The sequence below is a fragment of the Pan paniscus genome, chromosome 2 (genome assembly GCF_029289425.2).
Source record: "Pan paniscus chromosome 2, NHGRI_mPanPan1-v2.0_pri, whole genome shotgun sequence".
Taxonomy (NCBI): domain Eukaryota; kingdom Metazoa; phylum Chordata; class Mammalia; order Primates; family Hominidae; genus Pan; species Pan paniscus.
Genome location: NC_085926.1, coordinates 126,702,485 through 126,719,408, shown reverse-complemented (window position 1 = coordinate 126,719,408; position 16,924 = coordinate 126,702,485). Strand labels below are relative to the sequence as shown.

The 16,924-nt window shown below is 44.5% G+C and overlaps 2 protein-coding genes across 3 annotated transcripts in view; one reads left to right on the top strand and one right to left on the bottom strand.

The window, feature by feature from the left end:
• The window catches only part of RAB7A (RAB7A, member RAS oncogene family), a 91,761-nt gene that overhangs the window by 31,129 nt on the left and 43,708 nt on the right, over window positions 1–16,924 (bottom strand). The gene's annotated exons all lie outside the window — the stretch shown is intronic.
• LOC134729904 (ferritin heavy chain-like) overlaps window positions 1,677–16,924 on the top strand; it is a 49,476-nt gene continuing 34,228 nt past the window's right edge. The window contains exons 1-2 of one of the 2 annotated variants that reach the window (XM_063602568.1): window positions 1,677–5,854; window positions 6,505–16,924. The exon at window positions 6,505–16,924 is cut by the window's right edge and continues 16,212 nt beyond it. The gene's annotated coding sequence lies outside the window, so the exon portion shown is untranslated. The other variant, XR_010111459.1, reaches the window with a different exon arrangement.

Sequence of the window (16,924 nt, the reverse complement as noted above, 5' to 3'; positions counted from 1 at the left end):
GTAAGTTATCTTGGCAGGCCAATGAGACAGATGGGATTCAGGAACAAGGCCCGAAGGCATAGATCCACCAAGGCTAGAGGCCTGAGCGGGCACATAAAAGCAGCCAGGTGAGGGAGATATCTAGTCTACCCTTACAGTCCTTCTCCAGAATACACCTCGTTCCCAGCCACCACATGGCTTGTCTCAAATGGGCTTGCCATTCCTCCCACAGGGTCCCACCTCACCCCCTAATGTAATGCCCTTTCTGCCCAGGAGCCTGCTCATCTGGAGGGGGCAGGTGAGGTCTAGGCAGTGTTGAGAGCCTGTCTTCCTGGATACCACTCCCTCAAACCCAAGAGCACCTGGGGCCCAGACACCTTTTTAAAAAGCATACTTGAATCATGACTACCTGGGTCTCTGCCTCTCATCTAAGTGGGGGTAGGGCAGGAGGAGGATAGGGCAGGTGGGAGGTGTGTGTTTGTGGGGGGCAGGGGGGGCGGGGGATAAATTCTCCTTGAAGGTATTCTCTCCTTCATCCCCAAATTCCTAATCCCAGTAGTGCCTGTGGTGCAAGGGCTTGGTAAACAATAGTGCAGGGACAGTGGACATGCCCAGAGGCCAAGTAAGAGATGATGGAGAATGCCAGTCTGTCTTTGTTTAGATATACATTTTCGGGTCACTGCCTCTGTGAGAGTGCCTTCTTTTAGGTTCCCCTGAGGGCTGCAGATGCTTAGCAGAAGACACTCTCTTACTCAAATGAAGACTTTGAGCCTCTTGCCCATTATGACACCTCATATGTACCACTAAGCAAGAAAAGGTGGGCTGACAATTCTGGCCAAGGAGAATTCTCTGAAGCAGCAACAACAATAAGTGTTACCTGGACTCTTACTTAAAACGTATAGACAGTACTTCCTCATGCTTGGTGACCTGTGATCCTTTGGTAATAAATAGTTGAAGAGAGTAAACAAAATCTAGAGAGATTATACAAGACATAAAGAATGCCTGGGCACTTCCCCCACCCCCCACCCCGCCATTTCCAGGTTTCAATAAATTCTGCTGACAGCCCTGCATCCTACTAGAGCCTACTATGGACAACAGAGGCATGCTGATGTGTATCACAAGAAGGGGTGGCTAAGTATCAGAAGGTACAGTCACTTTTGCTGTTACTACTGGTCACAGCAGGCCTTTGTGCCATGAACACAGTGCTGTCCCTTAGAGCCAGCCCATGGAGCTTATGTGGCACTATCAAAGGTGACCTCACACGCTGCTTGTGAGGCTGGGAAAAGGGCACAGGGAGGAAGACAGCAAGCATCTCCACCCATGCGGGCATCAGCCTGGATGGACCATGAGGGAGAATGGTTCTGGCATATGCAGTGTTTGTCCATTCAGCTAGAGCTCAAATGGCATTTTCTTCCTGAGAATTCGAGATTTACACAACTTGTCTAAGGCTCCATAGCTAGTCATGTGCAAGGTAGCAGGCCAGGTTCTATTTTGTCCCATTCAAAGATGCTTAAGGAACTTGAGATCACAGTCCCTATTGTAGGTAACCAGAAGGAAATGCTCCCAAATTCTCAGGAAGACTGCTAATTATACTGAACACTGGGGAAAGAAAGATGGCTAGAAATTGCCAAAACAAGACAATGGAAAGCCAACCTTCCGGTTTTAGGATCACAACCATGGGTTTTGTTTTTGAGATGGAGTCTCGCTCTGTCGCCCAGGCTGGAGTGCAGTGGCGCGATCTTGGCTCACTGCAACTTCTGCCTCCCAAGTTCAAGGGATTCTCCTGTCTCAGCCACCTGAGGAGCTGGGATTACAGGCACGTGCCACCGCACCCAACTGATTTTTGTATTTTTGGTAGAGACAGGGTTTCACCATGTTGCCCAGGTTGGTCTCGAACTCCTGGCCTCAGGTAATTCAGCGCCTCGGCCTCCCAAAGTGCTGGGATTACAGTAAGCCACCGTGCCCGGCCACAACCATGGGTTTCAATCCCACCTCAGATACATTCAGCTGTGTGAACTGTTTTTCGTTTTTTGAGACAAGGTCTCTCCCTCCTTCCCAGACTGGAGTGCAGTAGAGCACGATCACTGCAGCCTCGACCGCCGGGGCTTAAGAGATCCTCCCACCCTTGGCCTCTTGAACAGCTGGGACTACAGGCACACGCCACCATGCCCAGCTTTTCTTTTTTGAAAAATTTTTTGGTAGAGATGAGGTCTCTCTACATTGCCCAGGCTGGTCTCAAACTCCTGGGTTCACACACTCTTTCCCACCTTGGCCTCCCAAAGTGCTGGGATTACAGGGATGAGCTACCCCAAGTGGCAGCTGTGTGAACTTAAATGCCCCTCTGCTTCCATGTGAAAAATGAGAATCTTCCACAAATGAGATAATGCACAGAAAGCTCCTAGCATTCCATTTGACACATGAAATATGGGTGGCTTTGCTATGAGGGCTTTTCTAACTTAAATGAAAAATATGCACTTAATCAACAAGTATTATTCCATCTTCCAAATCTCACTACTGTAATCTCTCACACTAACTTCAAGATTTTTGCTGTATCCATGTCAATGCAGACATGAGTCTAATGTCCTTGTTATATTTCTAATACAAATTATGCATTCAGCTATATACTACCTAAAACTGCAGTGTGATCTGCATTGGTGTACTGCATCATATGTTAACAAACAGGGCAGTAGAGAGTCATATTTAGCATAAGACCCTTGTCATTTGAGGAAGATATGGAGACCTTTGTGAAGTCCTAATTGGCCAATACCAATTTTTACATAGGGCAAAAATGCCCTTTGTTAGAAGAAAAACAAAGCAGCACTGAAACATGGGCACTGGGTCACCAAGTGGCTCACTCCCATATACTAATTTGAATTTTTGCCTCCACTTTTATTGTTTTGCAGTGACCACATAGGCACATGGGCCCTAAGAACATGGGTTACCACTCATGATCCTATCCACTTCATGCTAAAATATCCTATGCCCTAACAGCCTCTTTCTGGCCCCACTTAAATCTGATCATGTGTTGCTATTTTTAATTCAGAAGCAGTAGTCACTGACCATGAGCTAGGGGGTAAACACACCAAATCCAGTTCAAACACTTGCTGAGTGCCATGATGTGTCCATTACTGAGCTAGGTGCTGGGGATGACCTACAGACAAAACTGCAAACACTTTCTTACTTCAAAAAGGGGCCATCTCAGTTCTCTATAAGCTGGTAAGTACAAGATTGTGTCCTGTAGCTTTGTAAGTGTTAAACTGGAAACCTCAGTGGCTATATTCAACTAGCTACTTCACAACTCCTTCCTGGACAAGGGCATCTACACAATTCTGAAACCGCCTCCACAGAGTTAACAAAAATGGCCTGCTGGTTCTGGATAGAAATACAGTTACAACAAAGCATTAATCAGACTGCACTTTGGCCCCTTTCCTTGTTGCTACAAGTCTGACCTTTTGCATCCCCATTGTTCCTAGAGATAGGATTTCTAACATCAGGGTCATAAAATTGTGTGAAAATTGATTTGTGTCCCCACTGTTCCTATAGACAGCATCTCTGACATTAGAATCATAAGGCTTTTATTTAAGGATTGCTTAAGATGTATATCAGACCCCAATTCCAGCAACCAGTTTGAAGACCCCCATGGAGGAACATGATCAGCATGAGAATACAGCTTCTCTCCCTGTCCCATGACTTCACTCTGTACTCTTTGACCAATCAACAATCTCCACACTTCAGCCCACTTAAAACCCTTAGAAATCCCAGCCCCAAACTCCCTAGGGAAATGGATGTGCAGTTCTCTCCTATCTCCTCATGAGGTGGCCCTATGATTAAACCTCTTTCTCAGCTGGGCACGGTGGCACACCTGTAATCCCAACAATTTGGGAGACCAGGAGTTTCGAGACCAGCCTGGGCAACATAGCAAGACCTCGTCTTTACAAAAAATAAAAAATTAGCCAAGCGTGGTATCGTGCCTACTCCCAGCTACTCAGGAGGCTGAGGCAGGAGAATCTCCTGAGCCTAGGAGTTCAAGGCTGCAGTGAACTATGATCTTGCCACTGTACTCCAGTCTGGGTAAGTAACAGAGCAAGATCCTGTCTCCAACACCACCCCCCCCACCCCACCCCAACACACACACAACTCTTTCTCTGCTACAACCTAGTGTCTCAGCATTGCTGCATGCATCAGGTAATGGACCTCTTATGGTTACAATTCTATGTATTTAGAAACGGTGAGGCCAGCTGTAGAACAAAAGCAAAGCACCTGAAACTCAGCCACAATGAATCTCTCTTTTTTTTTTTTTTTTTTGAGACAGAGTCTTCCTCTGCTACCCAGGCTGGAGTGCAGTGGCGTGATCTCGGCTCACTGCAACGTTTGCCTCCTGGGCTCAAGCGATTCTTCAGCCTCCTGAGTAGCTGGGATTACAGATGCCCACCACTATGCCTGGCAAATTTTTGTATTTTTAGTAGAGACGGGGTTTCACCATGTTGGCCAGGCTGGTCTCAAACTCCCGACCTCAGGTAATCTGCCCGCCTCAGCCTCCCAAAGTGTTGGGATTATAGGCGTGAGCCACCGTGCCCAGCCCCACAATCAATCCTTAAAAGTCATTTTATTTCAGCTCTATATTAGTCGATATACTTGGTCCACAATACTGAAACCACCTGGTTTCTGCCCAAACACTTTCAATAATGATTAACTTCCTCCTATGCAGTGTTCCATCTTCAAACTATTCTAGCTGCAAAATCATGCAGTGAACTAGATTCTGTCTCTGTGTAGTTCTTCTCCCTGCCTTGTTCTGTGAGGCAGCAAAGTACCAATCTAATCCTTTTCCCATGTGATATCCCTTATTATTTGAGACACCCAGTCTATCGATCACCAAAACTGCATATCTCTGGTTCTCTCAACTCTTCTGCGAGCAACATGGCTTCTAGATGCCTTAACTTCTTGGTTGCCTACCTCTGGCTGGATTAGGCTCCTTTTATTTCTTTAAATGTCTGTATCTTTGTACAAGTACTATCCATTACTAAAACAGGTTGATGCTTTAAGAATGTCACGTATGAAGAAAAACAGGATGACTGAGCATTTTATAAACTTCCAAAACTCCAAAAACTTTCTCAGTTCTGAAGTTCTGAATAATACTCATCGTAAGTATGATTAGCCTTTAGTGATTTTAACTGCCCAAGAAATATAACAACAGTTGGTTAGGCTTCACTATGATGCCAATCCCTGATTAGTCTAGACCACACATTCCTAACAGAGGTGATAATTAACATGGATCTGCAGCCTTCTAGGAGCCACAATGTATGCACAGCATATCCACGGTATTAAAATTTCATTGAAGCAGGGGAGACATTAGGAAAAAAAGGTCTAAAAAGGCTTAGGGGTAAAAGAGAGGTACAATAATGAAAAAAATTGAGAAAACTAGTTTAAACCTGAACTGTCCAATGTAACAGTTACTAGCCACCGGTGGCTATTTAAAGGCAATTGCATGATCTCAAATACAGTCTCTCAGCCATAGCTACTATATTGGACAGTTCTAATATACGGTGTTGGTCTAAACAATTCTAAGGCATTTTACTAGGATTAATATATACTCTTCAAACATCTCAAGACTCAATTTATAGCCCTTACTCATTTCACTACTTGATATCTACACCATCTTCTTTCCCTCCTGACACACAATAAAAATACTGGCTCTTTGGCCAGGCGCAGTGGTTCATGCCTGTAATCCCAGCACTTTGGGAGGCCGAGGCGGGCAGATCACTTGAGGTCAGGAGTTCAAGACCAGCCTGGCCAGCATGGTGAAACCCTGTCTCTACTAAAAATACAAAAATTAGCCAGGTGCACACCTGTAATCCCAGCTACTTGGGAGGATGAAGTGGGAGAATCGCTTGAACCCGGGAGGCAGAGGTTGCAATGAGCCAAGATCGCGCCACTGCACAGGAGACAGAGTGAGACTCCATCTCAAAAACTAAACAGAAATTGATCACAATGATTGACTGGAGCAGCTTTTATAGAGTCCTTGGCTGAGCAGGGTAAAGTTTTAAAACTTCAATGCAAATTTTTACAATTCTGTGTAACACAAAGTTTTCTCTGATTAGGTGTGAAAATCTGCTAGTGATCGTTTAGTTTCATCAGATTGGAGACAGTCCTCTTGAGGAGTTCTAAGGAGTTTTGCAAGGCAGTCACATGTGTTTTATTGTCAAGTATTATAAGAACAATAGAGGCTGGGTGCAGTGGCTCTTGCCTGTAATCCCAATACACTGCGAGGACTGCTTGAACCCAGGAGTTTAAGAACAGCCTGGGCCACATAGGGAGACCCCATCTCTACAGAAAACAAAACAAAGAAAACCTTAGCCAAGTGTGGTGGCATGCGCCTGTAGTCCCAGCTACTTGGGAGGCTGAAGTGGGAAGATCACTTGAGCCCAGGATGTCAAGGCTATAGCGAGCAGTGATCATACCACTGTACTCCAGAGACTGGGTGACAGAGTGAGACCCTGTCTCAAAGAAAAAAAGAATCATACTGAGAAACAACAGAGTGCAGAGATAATCTACGAAATGGGAGAATATATTTGCAAAACATATATCTGATAAGGGCTTAATATCCTAAACATATAAGGAACTCAAGCAACTCAATTGCAAGAAAAGAAATAATCTAATTTTTAAAATGGGCAAAGGACCTAAAAAGACATTTCTCAGAAGAAAATAGACAAATGGCTAATAGGGGTGTATGTGTGTGTGTGTGTGTGTGTGTGTGTGTGTGTGTGTAGGTCAACTAATCATCAGGGAAATGCAAACTAAAGCCACACTGAGATACCACCTCACACCCGTTAGAATGGCTACTATCAAAAAGACAAAGATTGGTGTTAGGATGTGGAGCAATGGAACCCTTGCACACTGTTCGTGGGAATGTAAATCAGTACAGCCATTATGGAAAACAGTATGGAGGCTGCTGAAAGTATTAAAAATAGAACTCCCATTTGATCCAATGATATAGCCAAAGGATATGGAATCAGTACGTGGAAGAGATCTGCACTCACATGTTCACTGCAGTATTATTCACAGTAACTGAAATATGGAATCAACTTAAGTATCCATCCATGGACGAATGGATCAAGAAAACGTAGTTGGTCAGGCATAGTGGCACACACCTGTAATCCTGCAACTTTGGGAGGCCAAGACAGAAGGATTGCTTGAGCCCAAGAGTTTGAGACCAGCCTAAGCAACATGGTGAAACCCCATCTCTAAAAAAATTAATACAGTAGCTGGGTGTGGTATTGTGCACCTGTGGTCCCAACTACTTGGGAGGATGAGGCAGCTGGGCCCTAAGGGATCAGGATCACTTGAGCCTGGGAGACCCAGGCTGTAGTGAGCTGTGTTCGCACCATTGTACTCCAGCCTGGGCAACACAGTGAGACCCTGCCTGTAAAAAAAGAAAAAAAAAACCGTGGCATATATGCACAATGGAATACTAGTCAGCCTTTTAAAACAAAGAAATTATGTCATTTGCCACGACGAGGATGAACCTGGAGAACATTACATTAAGTGAAATAAGCCTGGCACAGGAAAGACAAATAGAGCATAACCTCACTTATCTGTGGAATCTAAAGAAAACAAACTCATAGAAACAGAGAGTAAAATGGTAGTTACCAGAACCTGAGGGTAGGGTGACTGGGGAGACAATGGCCAAAGGACACAAAATTTCAGTTAAACAGGAGAAATAGGAGATCTGTTGTACATCATGGTGACTATGATTAATAACAGTGTACTGTATACTTGAAAATTGCTGAGACTAGATTTTAAACATTCATACCACAAAAAAAAAGTATGTGAGGTAATGCAAATGTTAAATAGCCTGATACAGCCATTCTACAATGTGTGTATATATATTTCAAAACATCATATTGTACACCACAAACATATACCATTTTTATTTATCAATTAAAAATTACTTCTCAAGTTAAAAAAAAAGAATTCTAGTTAACAGGCATTTCATGGGGCTAGATTTATATTCCTCAACAATTTCCTTATGACCACTTCCAACAACATCCCAAAGTAAAACAAATTCATTTAGGTAAAGGATAATCTGTCTCCACACTTGGAATTTTTTAATGCTCCAAAACAAGTGTAGTAAATAATGCAAAGCATAACATTATGCCTGCTCAGGACAAATGGAGAAAACTTAAACTTAACCTCTACCACCATCCATGGGATACAAGCCCCAGAGTTCTCAAATCAGGAAGCCCACAGAATGTGGTACGGCACTGCTACTAAGAAAAGAGAGAAGGGGAAGAGGTGAGGGATGTTACACCAGGTGAAAGGCAAATGTGTCCTCTTCTCTGCTAGTGGAGGAAGGGTGGAGACTAACGGAAGACAGACTGAACTACAGTTGACCAAGACAATGGGGCTCAACAGAAGGCAAGGGGAACAGTCTCACTAAAAGCCAGGTGGCCTACCAGTTCCCATCTGAACACAAGCTGTGGCCAAAGACCTACAAATGTCCAGGTTGCATTTCTACCTCTCCTCCCCATTATTACTGCTATTCTCCAATCAAAGGACCCCAACCAGGGCTCTCCCTGCTCAGTGGCCCACTCCTCATACATTTAAGAAAAGGACATTAAGAAGGGATGTCGGCCGGGCACAGTGGCTCATGCCTGTAATCCCAACACTTTGGGAGGCCAAGGTGGGTGGATCATCTGAGGTTGGAAGTTTGAGACCAACCTGGCCAACAACGGTGAAACCCCGTCTCTACTAAAAATACAAAAATTAGCCAGGTGTAGTGACTCACACCTGTAATCCCAGCCATACGGGAGGCTGAGGCACAAGAATCACTTGAACCCAAGGCCAGGTGCGGTGACTCAAGCCTGTAATCCCAGCACTTTGGGAGGCCGAGGTGGGCGGATCACGAGGTCAGGAGATCGAGACCAGCCTGGCTAACACGGTGAAACCCTGTCTCTACTAAAAATACAAAAAATTAGCTGGGCGTGGTGGCGGGCGCCTGTGGTCCCAGCTACTCAGGAGGCTGAGGCAGGAGAATGGCGTGAACCCGGGAGCGGAGCTTGCAGTGAGCCAAGACCGCGCCACTGCACTCCAGCCTGGGCAGCAGAGCGAGACTCCGTCTCAAAAATAAATAAATAAATAAAAGAATCACTTGAACCCAGGAGGCAGAGGTTATAGTGAGCCGAGATTGCTCCATTGCACTCCAGCCTGGGCAACAGAGCCAAACTCTGTTTCCGGGAAAAAAAAAAAAAAAAGATCCAAGAGCCTTTCAGTTCAAAAGATGATCCAACTGACTGGAAGACTGGTTGAAAGGTGAACTTTTTTGCCACCCTCTCCCAACCACTCTCCACCCAACACCACAAAGAGTTAAGATCAAAGGAATCAAAAACTTTGGCCATATAGCATTTATCTCTTGCTGACATTAGAAAGGGGGAAGGGGGAAGTCACTCCTAGGGGAGTCAGACTGCCAACTCTTACCTAACAGCGTAAGTTTCTGCAGGCTTTATTTATTTATTTATTTATTTATTTATTTTAGTTAATACATATATTAGGGGAATATATAGATAGACCTCTTTCCATATCAGAAGATGTAGATTACCTTATATTAAAATTTTTTTTTTTCTTTTTTTTTTTTATTGATCATTCTTGGGTGTTTCTCGCAGAGGGGGATTTGGCAGGGTCATAGGACAATAGTGGAGGGAAGGTCAGCACATAAACAAGTGAACAAAGGTCTCTGGTTTTCCTAGGCAGAGGACCCTGCGGCCTTCCGCAGTGTTTGTGTCCCTGGGTACTTGAGATTAGGGAGTGGTGATGACTCTTAAGGAGCATGCTGCCTTCAAGCATTTGTTTAACAAAGCACATCTTGTACCGCCCTTAATCCATTTAACCCTGAGTGGACACAGCACATGTTTCAGAGAGCACATGGTTGGGGGTAAGGTCATAGATCAACAGCATCCCAAGGCAGAAGAATTTTTCTTAGTACAGAACAAAGTGAAGTCTCCCATGTCTACTTCTTTCTACACAGACACAGCAACAATCTGATTTCTCAATCTTTTCCCCACCTTTCCCCCTTTTCTATTCCGCAAAACCGCCATCGTCATCATGGCCCGTTCTCAGTGAGCTGTTGGGTACACCTCCCAGACGGGGTGGTGGCTGGGCAGAGGGGCTCCTCACTTCCCAGAAGGGGCGGCCGGGCAGAGGCGCCCCCCACCGCCCGGACGGGTCGGCTGGCCGGGCGGGGGCTGACCCCCACCTCCCTCCCGGACGTGGCGGCTGGCCGGGCGGAGGCTGCCCCCCACCTCCCTCCCGGACGGGGTGGCTGCCGGGCGGAGAGGCGCCTCACTTCTCAGACGGGGCGGCTGACGGGCAGAGGGGCTCCTCACTTCTCAGATGGGGTGGCTGCCAGGTGGAGGGGCTCCTCACTTCTCAGATGGGGCGGCTGCCGGGCGGAGGGGCTCCTCACATCCCAGACAGGGTCGCGGCCGGACAGAGGTGCTCCCCACATCTCAGACGACGGGCGGCTGGGCAGAGACGCTCCTCACTTCCTAGATGGGATGGCGGCTGGGAAGAGGCGCTCCTCACTTCCCAGACTGGGCAGCCAGGCAGAGGGGAGCCTCGCATCCCAGACGATAGGCGGCCAGGCAGAGATGCTCCTCACTTCCCAGACGGGGTGGTGGCCGGGCAGAGGCTGCAATCTCGGCACTTTGGGAGGCCAAGGCAGGCGGCTGGGAGGTGGAGGCTGTAGCGAGCCGAGATCACGCCACTGCACTACAGCCTGGGCAACATTGAGCACTGAGTGAACGAGACTCCGTCTGCAATCCCGGCACCTCGGGGGGCCGAGGCTGGCAGATCACTCGCGGTTAGGAGCTGGAGACCAGCCCGGCCAACACAGCGAAACCCCATCTCCACCAAAAAAATATGAAAACCAGTCAGGCGTGGCGGCGCGCGCCTTCTGCAGGCTTTTAAACCCTTAATTGAGTCTTCCAAATCAGACACTAGGGACACAAGACAACCACCACAAGTCCAACAATTTGTGAAAGGGCACAAGTTCATTTTGTAGCTACCATCCTCAGAACAGATATCCAAAGTAGAACATGCTTCTAAGTGCATCAGGCTTAAAATAAGTGTCATATCACCCAAGTACACTAACAGATTAGGCATAACATGTAACTATTAGGACATGTTAGGAATTTAATTCACAACCCCCTGTCCCCATCAAAAACATTTTTAAGCAAGAATTTTAAATATGTGTTATGGAAGAAAAAAAACAGAGACAATAGTATTATAAACTCTCACATTCTGTAAACAAATTTTAAATAAAAAAGACCATGGGATGTTTCCAATGGGAAATTGCAATATTTAGATTTATACTCTAAGCTTTGGAACACATCCTTCTAGGTTATATGATTCTAGCCTTTCACTGCCCTTCAGCAACTCTAAGTTGTGTAGAACTGACGGAAATGCAAATCACTCTTGTCCATGGATAAGTAAATGAACTTAACTGTCTTGATAATCTTTCCCTGTGGAAAAGCCAGTTGTGTTCATTTCGACATTACTGACATTACTACATGTATGTCTGCTCTTTGTTGTCCTACTCTCCCTGAACTGGTTGTAACTGGTTGTCTTATGAGTTAAAATTTTTAACATGTGTTCATTTTATATTTAAAGTGAGTCATGATCTTACCCTTTTTGAAAACTATCTTTTAACAATGTCTCCACCTGAGTTTTGAGGGTATTTGGATCATCTTCAGAAGCAAAATATAATATGTTTAGGAGAGAATTTAAGGAGTGACAAGAGTCCTCATAGTCTACAAAATGGTTACACAAAGGTTGGTCAGAATGCAATGGCTTCCAGGGCTGAAGCCAAGGCATTCAGATATGCTCCTTATTCACATACAAGAACAACTCTGGTATAACAGAACAAAGAGACTCCCAGACGCTCTGGTTCAAATCAGGGTTCTGAAACTTAAAAGTAATTGCAAAAACCGCAATTACTTTTGCACCAACTTAATATTAGCTGTACAAGTAAAAGTTCAGTTATCTGGCCTCCTTCAGCCTTCTACTAAATCCCTAAATCTGTAAAAGGTGGGTGGTTTAATTTTCTTGTGTTCCTGTGAAGATATGAGTACAAAGATGATAAGATGCCAGAGACCAATGCCTGGTACATTACCAATAAGTGGTATCTTATTACCATTACGCATAATATCTCACCACCTCTTGAATTCCTGGAACCAATGCTGGTTACTGACAAAATGGAGTAAGCCCCTTATTAACCTGCTACAACATTCTCCAGCTCACAGTGCTATAGAATTCTTTGTTCTTTAGCCAGAGCAATTACAGAACCTATTTTAGTCTCCACTCTTGAAGATGAGCCCCCCAAACTGAGGAAATTTTCTACCAATTATAGAACTTAAAATTGTAGGCTGGGCACAGTGGCTCATGCCTGTAATCCCAGCACTTTGGGAGGCTGAGGCGGCCGGATCACTTGAGGTCAGAAATTTGAGACCTGCCTGGCTAACATGATGAAAACCCCGTCTCTACCAGAAATACAAAAATTAGCTGGGCATGGTGGTGCACGCCTGTAGTGCCAGTTACTCAGGAGGCTGAGGTGGGAAAATCGCTTGAACCCGGGAAGTGGGGGTTACAGTGAGCTGAGATTGCACCACTGCACTCCAGCCTGGGTGACAGAGTGAGACCCTGACTCAAAAAAAAAAAAAAAAAAAAGTCACATTCCCTTTCTTAACATTTAAATATTAGGGGAAATAGTGGCAGAGCTTTCAGGTTACCCTAACAAGCAATCAGTTCCCAAATGCTTTATGGAAAAGAGTAGTATAACGATTTGCTTTATGTTAAAAAAAAAAAATCATTTACACTTGGATTTTTTCAGGAAGAGAAAGATGGGAGATTTGCCTTCTTAATTACAATTTATTAAGTTTTTGGATATTTTCTTTATATATTCATTTGACAGCAGAAAGAACGAAACTATAAGTCACAGAGACAATGCAGGAGATGGGGACTGCACACTGGATTACAGACCTGGCTCACGAGGGGCATTCACACATAAACTGACAGATGACTGAACAACTGATGATGTACTTTTGTAACTGGCTTTCTTCCCCTCCCCCATGACTCTCCAGTGTATCCGGTGAGACAGGTTATAAACTTAAATGCCTTCTGGATACCTGAGATCCTAGCTTAGTTTAAAATCCAGTCCCATTTCAAAAGACTGTCAGATCTTGGGTTAGGCAAGGATTTCTTAGATATGTTAAACAAAAATGACAGGAGGCCACTGATTTGGACTGAGCTCCTGCACTAGGCCTCAAGAGACTAGATCAAACAAAACGAAGTTACTCTAGCTAAAGTTCCACGTCACCAAATGAAAAGTAAGTTGTGGGCTGGGTGTGGTGGCTCACGCCAGTGCTGTAATCCCAGCACTTTGGGAGGCCAAGGTGGGCGGATCACAAGTTCAGGAGTTCGAAACCAGCCTGGCCAACGTGGTGAAAACTGGTCTCTACTAAAAATACAAAAATTAGCTGGGTGTGGTGGCAGGCGCCTGTAGTCCCAGCTACTCAGGAGGCTGAGGCAGGAGAACAGCTTGAACCCAGAAGGCAAAGGTTGCAGTAAGCCGAGATCGCGCCACTGCACTCCAGCCTGGGTGACAGAGCGAGACTCCGTCTCAAAAAAAAAAAAAAAAAAAAAGAAAAAAGGAAAAAAGAAAAGTAAGTTGTTTATCTGACCTTCTAAAAAATCAAGAGAGACAGAATACCCAAACAAGCCAGTTTTAGCAGGCATGATAAGGAACTACCCTCTGCTTTAATCCTTACAAAAAAGTAACCTGATGTTAACCAATCAGTTATCTTTCAATTACTGTTTCATTGTTCCCACCTTACAAAGCCCATTCTTCTGCTACTGCCCATTGGGAGTTTTCATCCTATTTTGTAGAATGGAAGCTGCCCTCATTCACGAATTGCAAATAAAAGCCAACTAAGATCTTTAAATGTGTGTAATTTTGTCTTTTAACAGCACATCAAAAGCACAATCCCTAGAAGGATTGACAAATTGGACTTCATCAACACTAAGAGCTTCTGCTCTTCCAAAAACACTATTAATAGAATGGAAAGACACAGACTGAGAGAAAATATTTGGAAATCACATATCTGACAAAAAGACTTGTAATCAGAATATACAAAGAACTCTCAAACACAGTAAGAAAAAAACCAACCCAATAAAATAAGTGGGCAAAAGATCTAATAGATGTTTCACCAAAGAATAAGCAGGTGAAAACATGTCTGTTCAACACTGCTAATCTTTAGGGAAATACAAATTAAAAACATAATGAGACACCATCACATACCTATTAGAAAGGCTAAAAATTTTTTAAATGACCATGCTGTGTTGGCAAGGATATGGAGCAGATGGAACTCCTGTACACTGCTGGTAAGAATGTGAAATGGAAAAACCATTTTAAAAGTTAGATATATACTTTGGGGTGATGAAAATGTTCTGGGCCAGGTGTGGTGGCTCATGCCTGTAATCCCAGCACTCTGGGAAGCAGAGACAGGCAAATCACTTGAGCCCAGGAGTTTGAAGAAATCCTGGGCAACATGGCAAGACCCTGTCTCTACAAAAAATTACAAAAATCAGCTGGGTGTGGTGGTGTACACCTGTGGTCCCAGCTCCATGAAAGTGAGACCCTGTTTCCTTAAAAAAAAAAAAAGGAAAGAAAGAAAGAAAAAAGGAAAGGAAAGGAGAAAAGAAAAGGTTCTGTAATTAGATGGTGACGGTTGTACAACCTTGTGAATATTTGAACTGCACACACTTTAGGCTGGGCGCAGTGTCTCACGCCTGTAATCCCAGTACTTTGGGAAGCTAAGGTGGAAAGGCTGAAGCTGGGAGTTTGAGAGCAGCCTAGACAACAAAGTGAGACATTGTCTCTACCAAAAAAAAAAAAAAAAAATTAGCCAGGTGTGGTGGCGTGTGCCCTTAGTTCCAGCTACTCATGGGGCTGAGGTGGAAGGATCACCTGAGCCTGGGAGGATGAAGGTGCAGTGAGCTGTGATCAAATTATTACACTCCAGCCTGTGCAACAGAATGAGAACCTGTCTCCAAAAACAAAACAAAACAAAACACGCACACTTTATATAGGCGAATTTTATGATGTATTAAGTATTTCAACTTTTTAAACAAAGTTAAAGCATACGCCTACCATATGCCCCAACCATTCCCCTCCGAAACAGCTACCTACCCAAGGGAAATGAAAACACAGATCTAGACAGAGACTTGTGCACCAGTGTTCACAGCAGCTTTTGTTGTAACAGCCAGAAACGTGAATCAACCCAAATGTCCATCAACAGAAAAGCTAATCAAACTGTGATATAGCTATACAATGAAATACCACTGAGCTACAAAAAGGAATGAACTATAGATACATATAGCACAAATAAAATAATAATGTCGAATGAGGCCAGATACTCCCCCCCAAATAAATACACAGTATACTTAAAGTATATATACAGATCCCATTTATACAAAATACCAGAAAATGCGAACTAGAAAGCAGATCAGTGGTTACCTGGAGAGGGGTAAGGAAGGGCAGTAGGCAGGAGGGCGAATTACGAAGAAATACTGGGATACTTCAGGGTAATGGATTTGTTCATTCTCTTGACTATGGTGATGGTTTCACACAATACATACCATCTTTGAATGGTATGTATTCATAGATACATACATATGTCAAAACTCAAAGTGTATAGTTTCAACATGTATGGCAATTATATTCCAATGAAGCTGTTCTTTAAAAAAAAAAAAAAAAAAGGTATAGTCAGAGGCCAGGAGGATGCAGATATCTGAGGGGATGACATGGAAGAAGCAGCCACTCTGCATTGCCTCAGTTCTCACTGCATTCACGATTGCTGAATCTGGATTCCAGCTTCAGCTTTTCTTAATTCTCTGCTGCAAACGTCTGCCTTGTGTTGTGTTAGCACCTAAAGTCACATTAGACAGAAACTTTCCACTCACCCCGTCTGTCCTTCCCAAGAGGAACACTTTCTCTTGTTCTCATACCCAAAACCACTTCCTGTGTCCCTTTACCCCAACCATCACATCTGGTTTAGCCCCAGCCATACAAATCTTTCCCTAACCTCTTTACATTTCCACAATCCTAGTTGCATCATTACTTCTTGACTCCTGATTTATTTCCTTACCCCAGGCTCCCTTCACTCTACTCCAACCTGCTTTGCTACACACAGGAGCAGCTACTGAAAGCCAAAGCTCCTTGGGCTAATTCCTCAGGCACTCCAAGAGCTTGGCTCCATATCCCTTCCGAGGGTCCCACAGCCCAGGTCTACGTGTTTGCTTGCTACAGCTGACTTCCTCTTCTATCTTAAACCTGCCTTGCCACACTTTCCCAACCCCCAGATCCTGGAAGGGGCATCCCTCTTGTATTCTGTGACTCAAACCCAGCAACTCCTCAGGAGACTAGTTGCAAACACCTGACTGAAGGGACAATTCAGAGCAGAGGCTGAGCCACTCGGATTTTAAGTCAAATCTGAATGCCAACGCGCAGCAGGGTGAGGCAGGATCAGGCACTAGGCATGAAGGCTGCAGCAAGAGATAGTATCAGGGCAAATCAGACCCCAGTGAGGGTCAAAAGAAAGAAGAATCCACTTCATACCAACTAGGACCACTAGAATAAAAAAAAACAGAAAATGAGTTTTGACGAGCATGTGGAGAAATTAGAACTCTTCTACACCGCTGGTGGGAATGTAAAGTGGTGCAGCCATTTTGGAAAACAGTCTGGCAGTTCCTCAAAGAGTTAAACATATGACCCAGGCCAAGCACGATGGCTCATGCCTGTAATCCCAGCACTTTAGGAGGCTGAGGTGGGTGGATTGCTTGAGTTCAGGAGTTCAAAACCAGCCTGGTTAACATGGTGAAACCCCATCTCTAT